Here is a 22,914-nt window from a genome sequence, read left to right as displayed (position 1 = left end):
CTGCACATGAATATAAGGAGTTTTTCTCTTCCAGCTTTCCTGGACTATTGTATAGCACTCATAAATGATTAAATAAAAGATAATGGTAGTTATTAAGATTGATATGGTTTGGAATTGGTAAAATGTGCTTGGGAAAAAATCACAATAAAACAATGTTTTAATGTTTAAGTTTGGAATATTAACTGACATGAATGAATGCTATATAAATATTGTTCATGTTAACATAATGTTTATAAATGAAATCTTATTGTAAAGTGTTACTATATATATATATATATATATATATATATATATATATATATATATATATATTGTTCTGTGAATGCGACTTTAAAGTCTAGATGATTCGGATTAACCCTTTAACCGCCATTTCCTTTAAAACCTCACTGCCAGAGGGATATTGTGAATGCATGTGCCCGCTGGGCACAGTTTACCTGATGCCACCAGGGTGGCGATGGCATTGGTGGCTTGAGCCCGCCATCGCTGCTTGCAGCTATATTTAGGGCCCGAGCACCGAGGTGCGAGGACCCTCTTGTATCTGCTTTGTTTTTTATTATTATTATTCTTCTTCTTCTTCTTCTTCTCCCGAATGAATCGCATTTTTGAGGGCTTTAACATGCTCAAAAAGTCATGAAACTTTGCACACTCGTCAAACCTGGTGAAAATTTTCGTCTGATATAGGATTCAGAAGAGGGTGTGGCAAAATGGCTCGACAGCGCCACCTATACCAAGAAAATCAACAGCCTTCCAGCTATGTTTCACGTACATGCACGAAAATTGGCACACATATGTAACACACCAATACCTACAAAAAAGACTCTTGGAGCGAAATTCTAAACCCAACAGGAAGTCGGTTATTTTTAATATTATGAGCATATTTTGTGTAATTTTGGTCATTTCCATGTGTTGTATTTTAACGAACTAGAGAGTTCTTCAAATCAACACCAAATTTGGTATGCCTAATCTAAAGGCCTTTGCGATGTTAAATTGCGAAGATCCTGACTTTTCGTTGAAGGGCGTGTCCGTGGCGGCCTGGCGAATTTCGATGATTCGCCATGAAAAATGAAGTTCCTATAACTCACACATACAATGACCAATCTGCCCCAAACTTCACATGTTTGATGAGACTCCGAACCTGAACAGATTGACATGCCCATATTCAGTTATAGTCATAGCGCCACCTATTGGCAACAGGAAGTGACATATTTTACGCTGCGACGAACTACTCCTAGAAATTTTATGACATCAATGTATTTTTTGTGGTCAGTCTAATCTAAAGGCCTGTGCGATGTTCAGTTGTGAAGATCTTGAGTTTTCGTTAAAAGGCTTGTTCATGGCGCCGCGACGAAGTTCGATGTCTCGCCATGCGAATAAAAGATGTTATAACTCAGGCATAAGATGTCCGATCTTCCCCAAACTTCACATGTGTGATAAGAGTCCTGGCCTGAACAGATCTTCAGGCCAATATTCCACCGGGTGTGGCAGAATGGCTCTATAGCGCCACCTATACACTTTCAACGGAGTGCGCCTCGAGCTATGTTTCACGTACATGTACAAAAATTGGTACACACATGTAACACTCCAATACCTACAAAAAAGTCTCTTGGTACGAAATCCGGATCCCAACAGGAAGTCGGTTATTTTGAATTTTCCCTTCAAAATTTCTGTTGTTTTTGCCATTTTCAGGGGTTGTACTTTAACGAACTCCTCCTAGACATTTATTCAGATCAACACCAAACTTGGTCAGTGTAATCTAAAGCCCTTTGCGATAATAAATTGCGAAGGACTTGAGGTTTCGTTAAAGGGCGGGTCCATGGCGGCCTGACAAATTTCGATGTTTCGCCATGAAAAAGGAAGTTGCTGTAACTCAGACATACAATGTCCAATCTGACCCAAACTTCACATGTTGGATAAGACTCTTGACCTGAACAGATCTACATGCCAATATTCAGTTATAGTCATAGCGCCACCTATTGGCAACAGGAAGTTACATATTTTACACTGCGACAAACTACTCCTTGAAATTTTATGACATCAATGTCTTTTTTGTGGTCAGTCTAATCTATAGACCTGTGTGATGTTTAGTTGTGAAGATCTTGAGTTTTTGTTAAAAGGTGTGTCCATGGCGCCGTGATGAAGTTCAATGTCTCGCCATGGGAATAAAAGATGTTATAACTCAGGCATAAAATGTCCGATCTTGCCCAAACTTCACTTGTGTGATAAGGGTCCTGGCCTGGACAGATCTGAAGGCCAATATTCCATCGAGTGTGGCAAAATGGCTCAATAGCGCCACCTATACACTTTCAACGGAGTGCGTATACACTTTAAACGGAGTGCGCCTTGAGCTATGTTTCACCTACATGTACAAAAATCGGTACACACATGTAACACACCAATATCTACGAAAAAGTATCTTGGTACGAAGTCCGAATCCCAACAGGAAGTCAGTTATTTGGAATTTTCTATGCAAAATTAGTGTTGTTTTGGCCATTTTCAGGGGTTGTACTTTAACGAACTCCTCCTAGATATTTATTCAGATCAACACCAAACTTGGTCAGTGTAATCTAAAGCCTTTTGCGATCTTAAATTGCGAAGATCTTGAGGTTTCGTTAAAGGGCGTGTCCATGGCGGCCTGACAAATTTCATTGTTTCGCCATGAAATAGGATGTTGTTGTAACTCAGGCATAAAATGTCCAATCCTCCCCAAACCTCACATGTTCGATAAAAGTCCTGCCCTGAACACATCTGAAGGCCAATATTCCATTATAATGATAGCGCCACCTGCTGGCAACAGGAAGATTGGCACATATATGGAATAAACATTGATATATTCTACTTATATTTATGAGTTTAAACGCATATTTCTCACCGTTCACCTATTAACTAAAGCCACTCGCTGCCGGTGAGCCCGGGTGCGAGGGCCCGTTCATCGCTGCTTGCAGCTTTAATTAGGGCCCGAGCACCGAGGTGCGAGGACCCTCTTGTATCTGCTTTGTTTTTTATTATTATTATTCTTCTTCTTCTTCTTCTTCTTCTTCTCCCGAATGAATCGCATTTTTGAGGGCTTTAACATGCTCAAAAAGTCATGAAACTTTGCACACTCGTCAAACCTGGTGAAAATTTTCGTCTGATATAGGATTCAGAAGAGGGTGTGGCAAAATGGCTCGACAGCGCCACCTATACCAAGAAAATCAACAGCCTTCCAGCTATGTTTCACGTACATGCACGAAAATTGGCACACATATGTAACACACCAATACCTACAAAAAAGACTCTTGGAGCGAAATTCTAAACCCAACAGGAAGTCGGTTATTTTTAATATTATGAGCATATTTTGTGTAATTTTGGTCATTTCCATGTGTTGTATTTTAACGAACTCCTCCTAGAGAGTTCTTCAAATCAACACCAAATTTGGTATGCCTAATCTAAAGGCCTTTGCGATGTTAAATTGCGAAGATCCTGACTTTTCGTTGAAGGGCGTGTCCGTGGCGGCCTGGCGAATTTCGATGATTCGCCATGAAAAATGAAGTTGCTATAACTCACACATACAATGACCAATCTGCCCCAAACTTCACATGTTTGATGAGACTCCGAACCTGAACAGATTGACATGCCCATATTCAGTTATAGTCATAGCGCCACCTATTGGCAACAGGAAGTGACATATTTTATGCTGCGACTAACTACTCCTAGAAATTTTATGACATCAATGTCTTTTTTGTGGTCAGTCTAATCTAAAGGCCTGTGCGATGTTCAGTTGTGAAGATCTTGAGTTTTCGTTAAAAGGCTTGTTCATGGCGCCGCGACGAAGTTCGATGTCTCGCCATGCGAATAAAAGATGTTATAACTCAGGCATAAAATGTCCGATCTTCCCCAAACTTCACATGTGTGATAAGAGTCCTGGCCTGAACAGATCTGCAGGCCAATATTCCACCGGGTGTGGCAGAATGGCTCTATAGCGCCACCTATACACTTTCAACGGAGTGCGCCTCGAGCTATGTTTCACGTACATGTACAAAAATTGGTACACACATGTAACACTCCAATACCTACAAAAAAGTCTCTTGGTACGAAATCCGGATCCCAACAGGAAGTCGGTTATTTTGAATTTTCCCTTCAAAATTGCTGTTGTTTTTGCCATTTTCAGGGGTTGTACTTTAACGAACTCCTCCTAGAGATTTATTCAGATCAACATCAAACTTGGTCAGTGTAATCTAAAGCCCTTTGCGATAATAAATTGCGAAAGACTTGAGGTTTCGTTAAAGGGCGGGTCCATGGCGGCCTGGAAAATTTCGATGTTTCGCCATGAAAAAGGAAGTTGCTGTAATTCAGACATACAATGTCCAATCTGCCCCAAACTTCACATGTTGGATAAGACTCTTGACCTGAACAGATCTACATGCCAATATTCAGTTATAGTCATAGCGCCACCTATTGGCAACAGGAAGTTACATATTTTACACTGCGACAAACTACTCCTAGAAATTTTATGACATCAATGTCTTTTTTGTGGTCAGTCTAATCTAAAGACCTGTGTGATGTTTAGTTGTGAATATCTTGAGTTTTTGTTAAAAGGTGTGTCCATGGCGCCGTGATGAAGTTCGATGTCTCGCCATGGGAATAAAAGATGTTATAACTCAGGCATAAAATGTCCGATCTTGCCCAAACTTCACTTGTGTGATAAGGGTCCTGGCCTGAACAGATCTGAAGGCCAATATTCCATCGAGTGTGGCAAAATGGCTCAATAGCGCCACCTATACACTTTCAACGGAGTGCGTATACACTTTAAACGGAGTGCGCCTTGAGCTATGTTTCACGTACATGTACAAGAATCGGTACACACATGTAACACACCAATATCTACGAAAAAGTCTCTTGGTACGAAGTCCGAATCCCAACAGGAAGTCAGTTATTTGGAATTTTCTCTGCAAAATTAGTGTTGTTTTGGCCATTTTCAGGGGTTGTACTTTAACGAACTCCTCCTAGATATTTATTCAGATCAACACCAAACTTGGTCAGTGTAATCTAAAGCCTTTTGCGATCTTAAATTGCGAAGATCTTGATGTTTCGTTAAAGGGCGTGTCCATGGCGGCCTGACAAATTTCATTGTTTCGCCATGAAATAGGATGTTGTTGTAACTCAGGCATAAAGTGTCCAATCCTCCCCAAACCTCACATGTTCGATAAAAGTCCTGCCCTGAACACATCTGAAGGCCAATATTCCATTATAATGATAGCGCCACCTGCTGGCAACAGGAAGATTGGCACATATATGGAATAAACATTGATATATTCTACTTATATTTATGAGTTTAAACGCATATTTCTCACCGTTCACCTATTAACTAAAGCCACTCGCTGCCGGTGAGCCCGGGTGCGAGGGCCCGTTCATCGCTGCTTGCAGCTTTAATTTATTATTATTATTCTTCTTCTTCTTCTTCTCCCGAATGAATCGCATTTTTGAGGGCTTTAACATGCTCAAAAAGTCATGAAACTTTGCACACGCGTCAAACCTGGTGAAAATTTTCGTCTGATATAGGATTCAGAAGAGGGTGTGGCAAAATGGCTCGACAGCGCCACCTATACCAAGGAAATCAACAGCCTTCCAGCTATGTTTCACGTACATGCACGAAAATTGGCACACATATGTAACACACCAATACCTACAAAAAAGACTCTTGGAGCGAAATTCTAAACCCAACAGGAAGTCGGTTATTTTTAATATTATGAGCATATTTTGTGTAATTTTGGTCATTTCCATGTGTTGTATTTTAACGAACTCCTCCTAGAGAGTTCTTCAAATCAACACCAAATTTGGTATGCCTAATCTAAAGGCCTTTGCGATGTTAAATTGCGAAGATCTTGAGTTTTCGTTGAAGGGCGTGTCCGTGGCGGCCTGGCGAATTTCGATGATTCGCCATGAAAAATGAAGTTGCTATAACTCACACATACAATGTCCAATCTGCCCCAAACTTCACATGTTTGATGAGACTCCGAACCTGAACAGATTGACATGCCCATATTCAGTTATAGTCATAGCGCCACCTATTGGCAACAGGAAGTGACATATTTTACGCTGCGACGAACTACTCCTAGAAATTTTATGACATCAATGTCTTTTTTGTGGTCAGTCTAATCTAAAGGCCTGTGCGATGTTCAGTTGTGAAGATCTTGAGTTTTCGTTAAAAGGCTTGTTCATGGCGCCGCGACGAAGTTCAATGTCTCGCCATGGGAATAAAAGATGTTATAACTCATGCATAAAATGTCCGATCTTCCCCAAACTTCAAATGTGTGATAAGAGTCCTGGACTGAACAGATCTGCAGGCCAATATTCCACCGGGTGTGGCAGAATGGCTCTATAGCGCCACCTATACACTTTCAACGAAGTGCGCCTCGAGCTATGTTTCACGTACATGTACAAAAATTGGTACACACATGTAACACTCCAATACCTACAAAAAAGTCTCTTGGTACGATATCCGGATCCCAACAGGAAGTCGGTTATTTTTAATTTTCCCTTCAAAATTGGTGTTGTTTTTGCCATTTTCAGGGGTTGTACTTTAACGAACTCCTCCTAGAGATTTATTCAGATCAACACCAAACTTGGTCAGTGTAATCTAAAGCCCTTTGCGATAATAAATTGCGAAGGACTTGAGGTTTCGTTAAAGGGCGGGTCCATGGCGGCCTGACAAATTTCGATGTTTCGCCATGAAAAAGGAAGTTGCTGTAACTCAGACATACAATGTCCAATCTGCCCCAAACTTCACATGTTGGATAAGACTCTTGACCTGAACAGATCTACATGCCAATATTCAGTTATAGTCATAGCGCCACCTATTGGCAACAGGAAGTTACATATTTTACACTGCGACAAACTACTCCTAGAAATTTTATGACATCAATGTCTTTTTTGTGGTCAGTCTAATCTAAAGACCTGTGTGATGTTTAGTTGTGAAGATCTTGAGTTTTTGTTAAAAGGTGTGTCCATGGCGCTGTGATGAAGTTCGATGTCTCGCCATGGGGATAAAAGATGTTATAACTCAGGCATAAAATGTCCGATCTGGCCCAAACTTCACTTGTGTGATAAGGGTCCTGGCCTAAACAGATCTGAAGGCGAATATTTCATCGAGTGTGGCAAAATGGCTCGATAGCGCCACCTATACACTTTCAACAGAGTGCGTATACACTTTAAACGGAGTGCGCGTCGAGCTATGTTTCATGTACATGTACAAAAATCGGTACACACATGTAACACACCAATATCTACGAAAAAATCTCTTGGTACGAAATCCGAATCCCAACAGGAAGTCAGTTATTTAGAATTTTCTCTGCAAAATTAGTGTTGTTTTGGCCATTTACAGGGGTTGGACTTTAACGAACTCCTCCTAGAGATTTATTCAGATCAACACCAAACTTGGTCAGTGTAATCTAAACCCTTTTGCGATCTTAGATTGCGAAGATCTTGAGGTTTCGTTAAAGGGCGTGTCCATGGCGGCCTGACAAATTTCGATGTTTCGCCATGAAATAGGATGTTGTTGTAACTCAAGCATAAAATGTCCAATCCTCCCCAAACCTCACATGTTCGACAAAAGTCCTGCCCTGAACACATCTGAAGGCCAATATTCCACTATAATGATAGCGCCACCTACTGGCAACAGGAAGATTGGCACATATTTGGAATAAACATTGATATATTCTACTTATATTTATGAGTTTAAACGCATATTTCTCACCGTTCACCTATTAACTAAAGCCACTCGCTGCTGGTGAGCCCGGGTGCGAGGGCCCGTTCATCGCTGCTTGCAGCTTTAATTATTAGGGCTCAAGCCTGGAGGGCGAGAGCCCTATTGTTTTCCTTAGGATTATTTGTTATTATTATTATTATTTATTCTTCTAATTTTTTTCCAAGGTTTCGGGGGCTTTTGGGGTCCTTAACATGCTTAAAAAGTCTTGAAATTTGGCACACACATTGGAACCTGCGGCCATTAGGGCCGGGCAGAGACTGATACACGGGCGTGGCACAGGGGCTCTACAGCGCCTCCTGGAATACTGAGGGCCATATATCATACTTACTTGCACGTAGACACACGAAACTCGGTACACATGTAGATCTCATCAAACCAAACAACTTTCGTACTGCATGTCATAGGCTCCGCCCAACAGAAAGTTGGCTATTTTGGGTTTAGTAGTCATATTTTTCGTCAAAGTTGTGGGGGCTTTTGGGGTCCTTAACATACTCAAAAACTCTTGAAAATTTGCACACACTTTGGAATCTGTGGCCTTTAGGAGCCTGCAGAAGCTGGGACCCGGGCGTGGCACAGGGGCTCTACGGCGCCCCCTGGAACACAGTCAGAAATGTTGATGTATAGCTCACACATACTTGCCAATATTCATATGAAACTCAGTACACATATAGATCTCATTGTGCCGAACAACTTTCGTATTGAATATCATAGGCTCCACCCAACAGGAAGTCAGCTATTTAGAGTAATGTAAAAAGCGCATGCTCTGGAATTTGAAATACTTGTCATAGGTTTTTTACTCGATTGCCGCCAAACTCGGTCAACATGATCTCAAGACATTGAGGATGAAAAATTGCCAGGGGATTTTTGATATCTCGAACGGTTTGCTCGTGGCGAGGCTTTGAAATTATGGCGAGAAATGAGAAACAGGAAGTGTCTAATACCATCCACATACATTTCCTAATTTTAATCAAACTTCATCAGATTATTCATTGTATGATGTCGATCACATATATGTGACTATTAGGAGTCAAAGTTATAGCGCCACCAACTGGCAGCAGGAAGTGTGTCATTTTCAAAATGCTTTGAATTCAGCATCTTATTTTTACTCGATTTGCTCCAAACTTCATCAGAATAATGTTAAAACACAGCCGATATAAATCTGCAAGTGGGATATTGATATCTAAAAATATTTTTGCCGTGGCAACATGTCAAACTGGAATACTTCTCAGGTGATTTTGAGTCATATAAACATACTTAGAATTTCATCAAACTCAGAACACATATCAGTATTAGGGACAGCTAGACACTGGCACAATTTCATAAGAGGGCGTGGAAGAGGCACTCTATAGCGCCACCTTTTGTCAAAAGTGGGGGGGTTAGTTTTAGCTACAGACACCAAACTCAGTACAAAAATTGTTCTTATCAAGATGGACAACTTTCTAATTCACAGTCATCAGCTACGACCAACAGGAAGTCGGCTATTTTGATTTGAATGTGGATTGTTTTTTACATTTAGCTGTGAATTAATGCATACTGCTCAGAGGAGAGTAACACTATACACACCAAACTTTGTCTACATGTTGAAAAAACATTGAGGAACTTAAAATGTGAACGGGTTTTGGATAGCTTGGATGGTTTTGTCATGGTGATTTTTTTAAATGACATTAAAGATGGAATTATTAATGTTCCTGCATTTTTGAATTCCAAACACTTCAAAACCTTTTTTCATGCAGAAAAAAAGTTATTCTGAGTAAATATGCATAGTTTCATGACTTTACAACACTGTATGGATAACAGAAAATTAAAAAAACTGTCAGACATCTCATCTCACTCTGTCCATCTGTTTGACTGTGTGTGCTTAGACTTCCATTGTCTGAGAGAAAATGCGCCCCTACAGGTGCAGTTACCGGACTAAAAAAGGGAGGAGACTGTCTTTTGGTTTCACTTTTAAATCGGTTAAAATACAAATAAATACTTGGATTTAATTCAAACTGACAAGCTAAACCAACATATATGATTATTACCGGGTCAGGGCTCATTAATAATGGATGTGTGGTCAGTGATACGTGAGAAACACGAGAGATGAATCACCGCTCTGAGCAAGAGCGTGTGGAATGATGAGCTCAGAAAAAACGAGTTTATTCTTGTTTTATAGCTATTAAAAATAAAGTATTGCAGCGATATCACACAATTCACCAATTAGAGCACACCAAGAGCTAAATTAAGATGTTTTTGAACTGTTTGTGTGAAAATGAAATATTTGCGGCTGCCTATCTGAAATCACTGCCTCCGATCAGCGCGTACAGTGTCACAAGTTCAAAACTAATGAATTTATTCTTGTTTAAGAGCTTTTTAAAATAAATTATTGCCATAAATGCGCACAATACATCCATTATAACACAACACGAGCTAAATGCAGGTGTTTGTGACCCGTTTATGTGCGCAAGACTATTTGAAAGCGCGACTGGCAGAATAACATTGATCTCTCTCTGGAGCTGCAGGATTCTGCCTTTTGTCGTACGAACGAACACATAACGGACAAGATTATTTCAAAACACATAATAGCTTGGCGACTATAAACGAAAACAGCCACGTGAACATAAACTGGATCTACTGGATTTGAATATTAAAGTGACCACATTTACCACTTGCTTCTGTCTTCAATTTTAATCTATATAAAAAAGGAAACTCATTCGACTTGGCTGCTTTTTTAATGTGTGCGTATTTATTTATTTACCTTTTTATACATTTTGTATAATTTCATAGTTTGTGTATTACAATTATAAAAACAAAAATAAATTTAGCCACTCACATAGAAATAGCTTAGGCCTTAAACTTTTTCTGACAGTTTTAGGGATTTTTAAAAATCCTAAAAAAAACTTATTTGTGCTGCAAATAATAATTTCAAACTCATTTGATACTGACCTATGACATCCTGTGACATTATATTTATTTTAACTTACATAATCTCTTGGATGTAACAGTAAATCTGTTCAGCTCACAGATCAATACTAAGCTGTAATGCAAGCAGAACTTTCACAAATGCTTATGAGTCATTTAAGGATTTGATAACACTGTAAAATAATGTCTAATTTGTTAACATTAGCAAATGCATTGATAACACTTTATAATAACTGCACTCATTAGTAAATAGTCAGTTCATGCTTTATAAAGCCTTGTCCCAATATTAATAGTCAGTAGTAAGCAGTTTATAAATACAGCTATAAATAGCTTGTCCTTGGTTTATAAGCACATTTATTAAAAAGAAGAGTAAGTTATCTTCCTATGAAAAATAAAAGATAAAAATAAACAAACAACAACACAGATTGATACAGAACTCAGAAATTGTATTGTGGAATTATGATAAAATCAGCCTGTAAATGAATTCATACTCCTCCTCATACTACTCCATACTCCTTTTTCAACATGATGCCAATATACTGAGATGTTAAATTGTGAATGGGTTTAGGATAGCTTAAATGGTGTTGCCATAGAGATTTATTAAAGTAACATAAAAAATACAATAGTTATTTTACTATATCTTTAAAAATTTTCATTCTAACTCTTCATAATTTTTTATATAAGTAGAAGTCCTGATTTGAAGGAAGCACAGTAAGTTTCATAGCTTTATCCTTTTCAAAAGCCAGCATAAAATTAAAACTATCATAACTTATAAATCAAGCTTGCAATTCTTAGTACCTATAATGGCCACCAGAGGGAGCTATAGGATTACTTTTAAATAATTATTGTAGAAACGAGTATGATTTAAATAATTTATAGAAATCTTTCAAATAAAATAATATGTATTTTAGGAATTTTACTGATAAAATGACCCTCACTTAATTAGAATAACAAGCTGAAGTATTGTGAACTGTATATTAAGAATAATTCTTTATAGGCTTTATGGACAGATACGTTTTGAGTGACTCTTGAAGGTTCAGCACCACATCCTCTTTTACCACTGTTTAAAGAATTAATCTTACAGAACAGGTGTGAATGAATTTGGGATAGCTTGAATGGTTTTGTCGTGGTGATTTTTTGAAATAATAGTAAAAAAGGAACCAGTAAATGTCTTTTTATTTTTTTAAAGTGCAGCTTCTAAACACTTCAAAAAAAATGTACACATAGAAGACCAGTCATTCTGAGGCATATTTCCTCAGAATGACTGGTCTCATGACAATAGTTTCATGACTATACAACACTATATGGATGATAGAAAATTAAAAAACTATCATACATCTGATGTTACTCTGTCCCTCTGTCACTGTAGGTAATGTGTGTGTGTGTGTTAAGTGAATTAGGTGTGAAACTATCAGGGAGCATTTAGTCTCCAGCGCCAACATTTTACAGAACTGCCACTTTCCTGGAGTCTCCAGAATTACTCGGTGTCAGGCTCTGAGAGACTTAAGATTCCAAAAAATGATTTAATTAGAATACCATGAAGTATTGTGAAATACTATATATTAAGGCTTTATATATAGGCTTTATGAACAGATTAAAGAGACTCGTGAAGGACCAGCACCACCTCCTCTTGTTCGATGGTTTGAGGATTAAGATTTAGGAGCTCATTTTTATTCCACCTCCTTTCCTGAAAGTCTGTCTTGCAGAATTGACTAAAAATTAATCTTCACATTATTTCCTAATTATTTTGCAATTCTTTTTGTTAGTTCTTCTTGACCTGTTTTTCTCTTCCAGCTTTCCTGGACTATTGTATAGCACTCATAAATGATTAAATAAAAAATAATGGTAGTTATTAAGATTGATATGGTTTGGAATTGGTAAAATGTGCTTGGAAAAAAATCACAATAAAACAATGTTTTAATGTTTAAGTTTGGAATATTAACTGACATGAATGAATGCTATATAAATATTGTTCATGTTAACATAATGTTTATGAATGGAATCTTATTGTAAAGTGTTACTAAAGTTATATATATATATATTGTTCTGTGAATGTGATTTTAAAGTCTAGATGATTCGGATTAACCCTTTAACTGCCATATCCTTTAAAACCTCACTGCCAGAGGGATATTGTGAATGCATGTGCCCGCTGGGCACAGTTTACCTGATGCCACCGGGGTGGCGATGGCATTGGTGGCTTGAGCCCGCCATCGCTGCTTGCAGCTATATTTATTATTCTTCTTCTTCTTCTTCTTCTTCTTCTCCCGAATGAATCGCATTTTTGAGGGCTTTAACATGCTCAAAAAGTCATGAAACTTTGCACACTCGTCAAACCTGGTGAAAATTTTCGTCTGATATAGGATTCAGAAGAGGGTGTGGCAAAATGGCTCGACAGCGCCACCTATACCAAGAAAATCAACAGCCTTCCAGCTATGTTTCACGTACATGCACGAAAATTGGCACACATATGTAACACACCAATACCTACAAAAAAGACTCTTGGAGCGAAATTCTAAACCCAACAGGAAATCGGTTATTTTTAATATTATGAGCATATTTTGTGTAATTTTGGTCATTTCCATGTGTTGTATTTTAACGAACTCCTCCTAGAGAGTTCTTCAAATCAACACCAAATTTGGTATGCCTAATCTAAAGGCCTTTGCGATGTAAAATTGCGAAGATCCTGACTTTTCGTTGAAGGGCGTGTCCGTGGCGGCCTGGCGAATTTCGATGATTCGCCATGAAAAATGAAGTTGCTATAACTCACACATACAATGACCAATCTGCCCCAAACTTCACATGTTTGATGAGACTCCGAACCTGAACAGATTGACATGCCCATATTCAGTTATAGTCATAGCGCCACCTATTGGCAACAGGAAGTGACATATTTTATGCTGCGACGAAATACTCCTAGAAATTTTATGACATCAATGTCTTTTTTGTGGTCAGTCTAATCTAAAGGCCTGTGCGATGTTCAGTTGTGAAGATCTTGAGTTTTCGTTAAAAGGCTTGTTCATGGCGTCGCGACGAAGTTCGATGTCTCGCCATGCGAATAAAAGATGTTATAACTCAGGCATAAGATGTCCGATCTTCCCCAAACTTCACATGTGTGATAAGAGTCCTGGCCTGAACAGATCTGCAGGCCAATATTCCACCGGGTGTGGCAGAATGGCTCTATAGCGCCACCTATACACTTTCAACGGAGTGCGCCTCGAGCTATGTTTCACGTACATGTACAAAAATTGGTACACACATGTAACACTCCAATACCTACAAAAAAGTCTCTTGGTACAAAATCCGGATCCCAACAGGAAGTCGGTTATTTTGAATTTTCCCTTCAAAATTGGTGTTGTTTTTGCCATTTTCAGGGGTTGTACTTTAACGAACTCCTCCTAGAGATTTATTCAGATCAACATCAAACTTGGTCAGTGTAATCTAAAGCCCTTTGCGATAATAAATTGTGAAGGACTTGAGGTTTCGTTAAAGGGCGGGTCCATGGCGGCCTGAAAAATTTCGATGTTTCGCCATGAAAAAGGAAGTTGCTGTAACTCAGACATACAATGTCCAATCTGCCCCAAACTTCACATGTTGGATAAGACTCTTGACCCGAACAGATCTACATGCCAATATTCAGTTATAGTAATAGCGCCACCTATTGGCAACAGGAAGTTACATATTTTACACTGCGACAAACTACTCCTAGAAATTTTATGACATCAATGTCTTTTTTGTGGTCAGTCTAATCTAAAGACCTGTGTGATGTTTAGTTGTGAATATCTTGAGTTTTTGTTAAAAGGTGTGTCCATGGCGCCGTGATGAAGTTCAATGTCTCGCCATGGGAATAAAAGATGTTATAACTCAGGCATAAAATGTCCGATCTTGCCCAAACTTCACTTGTGTGATAAGGGTCCTGGCCTGAACAGATCTGAAGGCCAATATTCCATCGAGTGTGGCAAAATGGCTCAATAGCGCCACCTATACACTTTCAACGGAGTGTGTATACACTTTAAACGGAGTGCGCCTTGAGCTATGTTTCACGTACATGTACAAGAATCGGTACACACATGTAACACACCAATATCTACGAAAAAGTCTCTTGGTACGAAGTCCGAATCCCAACAGGAAGTCAGTTATTTGGAATTTTCTCTGCAAAATTAGTGTTGTTTTGGCCATTTTCAGGGGTTGTACTTTAACGAACTCCTCCTAGATATTTATTCAGATCAACACCAAACTTGGTCAGTGTAATCTAAAGCCTTTTGCGATCTTAAATTGCAAAGATCTTGAGGTTTCGTTAAAGGGCGTGTCCATGGCGGCCTGACAAATTTCATTGTTTCGCCATGAAATAGGATGTTGTTGTAACTCAGGCATAAAGTGTCCAATCCTCCCCAAACCTCACATGTTCGATAAAAGTCCTGCCCTGAACACATCTGAAGGCCAATATTCCATTATAATGATAGCGCCACCTGCTGGCAACAGGAAGATTGGCACATATATGGAATAAACATTGATATATTCTACTTATATTTATGAGTTTAAACGCATATTTCTCACCGTTCACCTATTAACTAAAGCCACTCGCTGCCGGTGAGCCCGGGTGCGAGGGCCCGTTCATCGCTGCTTGCAGCTTTAATTAGGGCCCGAGCACCGAGGTGCGAGGACCCTCTTGTATCTGCTTTGTTTATTATTAGGGCTCAAGCCTGGAGGGCGAGAGCCCTATTGTTTTCCTTAGGATTATTTGTTATTATTATTATTTTTCTTCAAGGTTTCGGGGGCTTTTGGGGCCCTTAACATGCTTAAAAAGTCTTGAAAATTGGCACACACATTGGAACCTGCGGCCATTAGGGCCGGGCAGAGACTGATACACGGGCGTGGCACAGGGGCTCTACAGCGCCCCCTGGAATACTGAGGGCCATATATCATACATACTTGCATGTAGACACACGAAACTCGGTACACATGTAGATCTCATCAAACCAAACAACTTTTGTACTGCATGTCATAGGCTCCGCCCAACAGGAAGTTGGATATTTAGGGTTTAGTATTCATATTTTTCGCCAAAGTTGTGGGGGCTTTTGGGGTCCTTAACATACTCAAAAACTCTTGAAAATTTGCGCACACTTTGGAATCTGTGGCCTTTAGGAGCCTGCAGAGGCTGGGACCCGGGCGTGGCACAGGGGCTCTACGGCGCCCCCTGGAACACAGTCATAAATGTTGATGTATAGCTCACACATACTTGCTCGTATTAATATGAAACTCAGTACACATATAGATCTCATCGTGCTGAACAACTTTCGTACTGCATGTCATTCGGCTCCGCCCAACAGGAAGTCAGCTATTTAGAGTTATGTAAAAAGCGCATGCTCTGGAATTTGAAATACTTGTCATAGGTTTTTTTGCCGATTGCCACCAAATCCGGTCAACATGATCTCAAGACATTGGGGATGAAAAATTGCCAGGGGATTTTTGATATCTCGAACGGTTTGCTCGTGGCGAGGTGTTGAAATTATGGCGAGAAATGAGAAACAGGAAGTGTCTAATACCATCCACATACATTTCCTGATTTTAATCAAACTGCATCAGATTATTCGTTGTATGATGTCGATCGCATATATGTGACTATTAGGAGTCAAAGTTATAGCGCCACCAACTGGCAGCAGGAAGTGTGTCATTTTCAAAATGATTTGAATTCAGCATCTTATTTTTACTCGATTTGCTTCAAACTTCATCAGAATAATGTTAAAACACAGCCGATATAAATCTGCTGGGGGGATATTGATATCTAAAAATATTGTTGCCGTGGCAACATGTTAAACTGGAATACTTCTCAGGTGATTTTGAGGCATATAACATGCTTAGAATTTCATCAAACTCAGAACACATATCAGTATTTATGATAACTAGACACTGGCAAAAGTTCATAAGAGGGCGTGGAAGAGGCACTCTATAGCGCCACCTTATGTCAAAAGTGGCGGGGTTAGTTTTAGCTACAGACACCAAACTCGGTACAAAAATTTTTCTTATCAAGACGGACAACTTTCTAATTCACAGTCATCAGCTACGATCAACAGGAAGTCAGCTATTTTGATTTGAATGTGGATTTTTTTTTTTACATTTAGCTGTGAATTAATGCATACTGCTCAGAGGAGAGTAACACTATACACACCAAACTTTGTCTACATGATGCCAAAACATTTTAAACAACTTAAATTGCCAATGGATTTTGGATAGCTTAAACGGTTTTGTCGTGGTGATTTTTTTAAATGACAGTAAAAATGGAATTATTAATTTTCCTGCATTTTTAAATTCCAAACACTTCAAAACCTTTTTTCGTACAGAAAAAAAGTCATTCTGAGTAAATATGGATAGTTTCACGACTTTACAACACTGTATGGATAACAGAAAATTAAAAAACTGTTAGACATCTCATCTCACTCTGTCCCTCTGTTTGAGTATATGTGCTTCAGACTTCCATTGTCTGAGAGAAATAGCGCCCCTACAGGTTCAATTCCCGGACTTTTACTTTCACTTTTAAATCGGTTAAAAATACAAATAAATACTTAGATTTAATTCACACTGACAAGCTAAACCAACATATCTGATTATTACCGGTTCAGGGCTCATGGATAAATTATTTCTGGCCAGATATACGTGAGAAATAGGAGAGATGAATCACCGCTGTGATCACGAGCGTCTGGAGTAAAGAGCTCAGAAAAAACGAATTTATTCCTGTTTTAAAGCTTTTAAAAATAAATTATTACAGCGATATCACACAATCAACCAATTAGAACACACCAAGAGATAAATTCAGATGTTTTTGAACTGTTTGTGTGAAAATGAATTATTTGCGGCTGCCTATCTGAAATCACCGCCTCCGATCAGCGCGTACAGTGTCGAGCTCAAAACAAACGAATTTATTCTTGTTTAAGAGCTTTTTTAAATAAAATATTACCACAAATGCACACAATAAACCCATTGTAACACTACAAGAGCTAAATGCAGGTGTTTGTGACCCGTTTAAGTGTGCAAGACTATTTGAAAGCGAGACTGGCAGAATAACATAACTCTCGAGCTGCAGGATTCTGGCTTTCGTCGTACGAACGAACACATCACGGACAAGATTATTTCAAAACACATAATAGCTTGGCGACTATAAACGAAAACAGCCACGTGAACAAAAACTGTTGAGAAATAAATCTGAAATGGATCTACTGGATTTTAATATTAAGTGACCGCATATACCAGCTGCTTCTGTCTTCAATTTTGATCCATATAAAAAATGAAACTCATTCATCTTGGCTGCTTTTTTTAATGTGTGTACGTATTTATTTATTTATTTATTTATTTATTTATTATTTTGCTCTAACAAGAATTAATCTATATTTAATTAAATCAATTACATTTTATTTTACATTTGATTTGTCCATTTCTGCATCTAAACGCCTAAAAACCTAAAACATGCTCTATTATACTATTGTTAGCAATTTCTTTATCGTCCAATTTATCTGGTGTACACTTTTATTTTCATAATAAACTTGTTCGTTAGATTATACACAGTTACAGTGATCTATAATAAATATTGACAGGTTTTATTCAAGCTGTTTAGAATGATTCCAGTAGGCAAATTTTTTGAAATGTAAATAAAATAAAAAAAATTTAAATAAATAAATAAATAAAAAACATTGGAAAAGAATAACTGTTGTACATTTTTATACATTTTGTATAATTTCATAGTTTATGCATTATAGTTATAAAAACAAATAAATTTAGCCACTCACATAAAATCTTATAGGCCTTATCCTTTTCTGACAGTTTTAGGGATTTTTAAAAATCCTAAAAAACCTTATTTGTGCTGCAAATAATAATTTCAAACTCAAACAGTAAATATTCAGTTCATGCTTTATAAAGCCTTGTCCCAATATTAATAGTCAGTAGTAAGCAGTTTATAAATACAGCTATAAAAAGCTTGTTCTTGGGTTATAAGCACATTTATTAAAAAGGAGAGTAAAGGGTCAGTTATCTTCCTATGAAAATTAATAAAAAACAAAAAAAAAACAAACAACAACACAGATTGATACAGAACTCAGAAATTTTATTGTGGATTTATGATAAAATCAGCCTGTAAATGAATTCATACTCCTCCAAGAAGACACAAGTTCACAGCAAACTTTTTTAACATGAAGCTAATATACTGAAGATGTTAAATTGTGAATGGGTTTAGGATAGCTTAAATGGTGTGGCCATAGCGATTTATTAAAGTAACATAAAAAAATACAATCGTTATTTTACTATATCTTTAAAATTTTTCATTCCAACTCTTCATAATTTTTTATATACGTAGAAGTCATCATTTGAAGGAAGCACAGTAAGTTTCATAGCTTTATCATTTTCAAGAGCCAGCATAAAATTAAAACTATCATAACTTATAAATCAAGCTTGCAATTCTTAGTTCCAATAATGACCACCAGATGGAGCTATAGGATTACTTTTAAATAATTATTGTAAAACAAGTATGATTTAAATCATTTATAGAAATCTTTCAAAGAAAAATAATATGTATTTTATGTATTTTACTGATAAAATGACCCTCACTTAATTAGAATAACAAGCTGAAGTATTGTGAACTGTATATTAAGAATAATTCTTTATAAGCTTTATGGACAGATACGTTTTGAGTGACTCTTGAAGGTTCAGCACCACATCCTCTTTTACCACTGTTTAAAGAATTTATCTTACAGAACAGGTGCGAATGAATTTTGGATAGCTTGAATGGTTTTGTCGTGGTGATTTTTTGAAATAACAGTAAAAAAGTAACCAGTAAATGTCTTTTATTTTTTTAAAGTGCAGCTTCTAAACACTTCAAAAAAATGTACACATAGAATACAAGTCATTCTGAGGAAATATGCATGGTTTCATGACTATACAACATTATATGGATGATAGAAAATTAAAAAACTATCATACATCTGATGTCACTCTGTCCCTCTGTCACTGTGGGTAATGTGTGTGTGTGTGTGTGTGTGTGTGTTAAGTGAATTAGGTGTGAAACTATCAGGGAGCATTTAGTCTCCATCGCCAACATTTTACAGAACTGCCACTTTCCTGGAGTCTCAGAAGTACAATGTGTCAGGTTCTGAGAGATCTAAGATTCCAAAAAATTATTTAATTAGAATACCATGAAGTATTGTGAAATACTATATATTAAGTCTTTATATATAGGCTTCATGAACAGATTAGAGTGACTCGTGAAGGACCAGCACCACCTCCTCTTGTCCGATGGTTTGAGGAATATATTTTCCTGAATCCGGAATTAAGATTTAGGAGCTCATTTTTTTTCCACCTCCTTTCCTGAAAGTCTGTCTTGCAAAATTGACTAAAAATTAATCTTCACATTAATTCCTAATTATTTTGCAATTCTTTTTGTCAGTTCTTCTTAACCTGTTTTTTTCTTCTTCTTTTCTGACCTCATGACCCTGTCAGCATTTTTGTACAATGGTCAAGTCTTAATTTATCCATTTCTGTATTGCATTTGTGTTTGATATTTCTCATGGGTATTTCATAATTTTCGACTTTGAGTTAAAACAGTTTGAGTTAAAACTCTTTTTTAGCGCATTTCATCTGTAAAAGAAAACATGCCTAATAATTCTGCACACATGAATATAAGGAGTTTTTCTCTTCCAGCTTTCCTGGACTATTGTATAGCACTCATAAATGATTAAATAAAAAATAATGGTAGTTATTAAGATTGATATGGTTTGGAATTGGTAAAATGTGCTTGGAAAAAAATCACAATAAAACAATGTTTTAATGTTTAAGTTTGGAATATTAACTGACATGAATGAATCCTATATAAATATTATTCATGTTAACATAATGTTTATAAATGAAATCTTATTGTAAAGTGTTACTAAAGTTATATATATATATATATATATATATATATATATATATATAGTTCTGTGAATGTGATTTTAAAGTCTAGATGATTCGGATTAACCCTTTAACTGCCATATCCCTTAAAACTTCACTGCCAGAGGGATATTGTGAATGCATGTGCCCGCTGGGCACAGTTTACCTGATGCCACCGGGGTGGCGATGGCATTGGTGGCTTGAGCCCGCCATCGCTGCTTGCAGCTATATTTATTATTCTTCTTCTTCTTCTTCTCCCGAATGAATCGCATTTTTGAGGGCTTTAACATGCTCAAAAAGTCATGAAACTTTGCACACGCGTCAAACCTGGTGAAAATTTTCGTCTGATATAGGATTCAGAAGAGGGTGTAGCAAAATGGCTCGACAGCGCCACCTATACTAAGAAAATCAACAGCCTTCCAGCTATGTTTCACGTACATGCACGAAAATTGGCACACATATGTAACACACCAATACCTACAAAAAAGACTCTTGGACCAAAATTCTAAACCCAACAGGAAGTCGGTTATTTTTAATATTATTAGCAAATTTTGTGTAATTTTGGTCATTTCCATATGTTGTATTTTAACGAACTCCTCCTAGAGATTTCTTCAAATCAACACCAAATTTGGTATGCCTAATCTAAAGTCCTTTGCGATGTTAAATTGCGAAGATCCTGACTTTTCGTTGAAGGGCGTGTCCGTGGCGGCCTGGCGAATTTCGATGATTCGCCACGAAAAATTAAGTTGCTATAACTCACACATACAATGTCCAATCTGCCCCAAACTTCACATGTTTGATGAAACTCCGAACCTGAACAGATTGACATGCCCATATTCAGTTATAGTCATAGCGCCACCTATTGGCAACAGGAAGTAACATATTTTACGCTGCGACAAACTACTCCTAGAAATTTTATGACATCAATGTCTTTTTTGTGGTCAGTCTAATCTAAAGGCCTGTGCGATATTCAGTTGTGAAGATCTTGAGTTTTCGTTAAAAGGCTTGTTCATGGCGCCGCGACGAAGTTCGATGTCTCGCCATGGGAATAAAAGATGTTATAACTCAGGCATAAAATGTCCGATCTTCCCCAAACTTCACATGTGTGATAAGAGTCCTGGCCTGAACAGATCTGCAGGCCAGTATTCCACCGGGTGTGGCAGAATGGCTCTATAGCGCCACCTATACACTTTCAATGGAGTGCGCCTCGAGCTATATTTCACGTACACGTACAAAAATTGGTACACGCATGTAACATTCCAATACCTACAAAAAAGTCTCTTGGTATGAAATCCGGATCCCAACAGGAAGTCGGTTATTTTGAATTTTCCCTTCAAAATTGGTGTTGTTTTTGCCATTTTCAGGGGTTGTACTTTAACGAACTCCTCCTAGAGATTTATTCAGATCAACACCAAACTTGATCAGTGTAATCTAAAGCCATTTGCGATGTTAAATTGCGAAGGACATGAGGTTTCGTTAAAGGGCGTATCCATGGCGGCCTGACAAATTTAGATGTTTCGCCATGAAAAAGGAAGTTGCTGTAACTCAGACATACAATGTCCAATCTACCCCAAACTTCACATGTTGGATGAGACTCTTGACCTGAACAGATCTACATGCCAATGTTCAGTTATAGTCATAGCGCCACCTATTGGCAACAGGAAGTGACATATTTTACACTGTGACAAACTACTCCTAGAAATTTGATGACATCAATGTCTTTTTTTGTGGTCAGTCTAATCTAAAGACCTGTGTGATGTTTAGTTGTGAAGATCTTGAGTTTTTGTTAAAAGGCGTGTCCATGGCGCCGTGACGAAGTTCGATGTCTCGCCATGGGAATAAAAGATGTTTTAACTCAGGCATAAAATGTCCGATCTTGATCAAACTTCACATGTGTGATAAGGGTCCTGGCCTGAACAGATCTGAAGGCCAATATTCCATCGGGTGTGGCAAAATGGCTCGATAGCGCCACCTATACACTTTCAACGGAGTGCGTATTCACTTTCAACGGAGTGCGTCTCGAGCTATGTTTCATGTACATGTACAAAAATCAGTACACACATGTAACACACCAATATCTACGAAAAAGTCTCTTGGTACAAAATCCGAATCCCAACAGGAAGTCAGTTATTTAGAATTTTCTCTGCAAAATTGGCGTTGTTTTTGCCATTTTCAGGGGTTGTACTTTAGCAAACTCCTCCTAGAGATTTATTCAGATCAACACCAAACTTGGTCAGTTAAATCTTAAGGCCTTTGAGATGTTAAATGGTGAATATCTTGAGGTTTCGTTAAAGGGCGTGTCCATGGTGGCCTGACAAATTTCGATGTTTCGCCATGAAAAGGAAGTTGCTGTAACTCAG

The 22,914-nt window shown here is 37.9% G+C and overlaps 1 protein-coding gene and 1 long non-coding RNA gene across 2 annotated transcripts in view; both read right to left on the bottom strand.

The window, feature by feature from the left end:
* Positions 1–22,914, bottom strand: part of LOC128014885 (dehydrogenase/reductase SDR family member 11-like) — a 50,951-nt gene that overhangs the window by 12,794 nt on the left and 15,243 nt on the right. The window lies entirely within an intron of this gene.
* Positions 1,322–22,272, bottom strand: LOC128014886 (uncharacterized). The gene is made up of 2 exons (XR_008183725.1): positions 21,821–22,272; positions 1,322–1,588 (listed from the first exon to the last, which is right to left on the bottom strand). It is a non-coding gene; the product is annotated as an uncharacterized LOC128014886 (long non-coding RNA).

The sequence above is a fragment of the Carassius gibelio genome, chromosome A5, assembly GCF_023724105.1.
Source record: "Carassius gibelio isolate Cgi1373 ecotype wild population from Czech Republic chromosome A5, carGib1.2-hapl.c, whole genome shotgun sequence".
In the NCBI taxonomy this organism is placed as follows: Eukaryota; Metazoa; Chordata; class Actinopteri; order Cypriniformes; family Cyprinidae; genus Carassius; species Carassius gibelio.
Note: the sequence above shows the minus strand (reverse complement) of the source record. Positions and strands in the feature narration are given on the sequence as shown.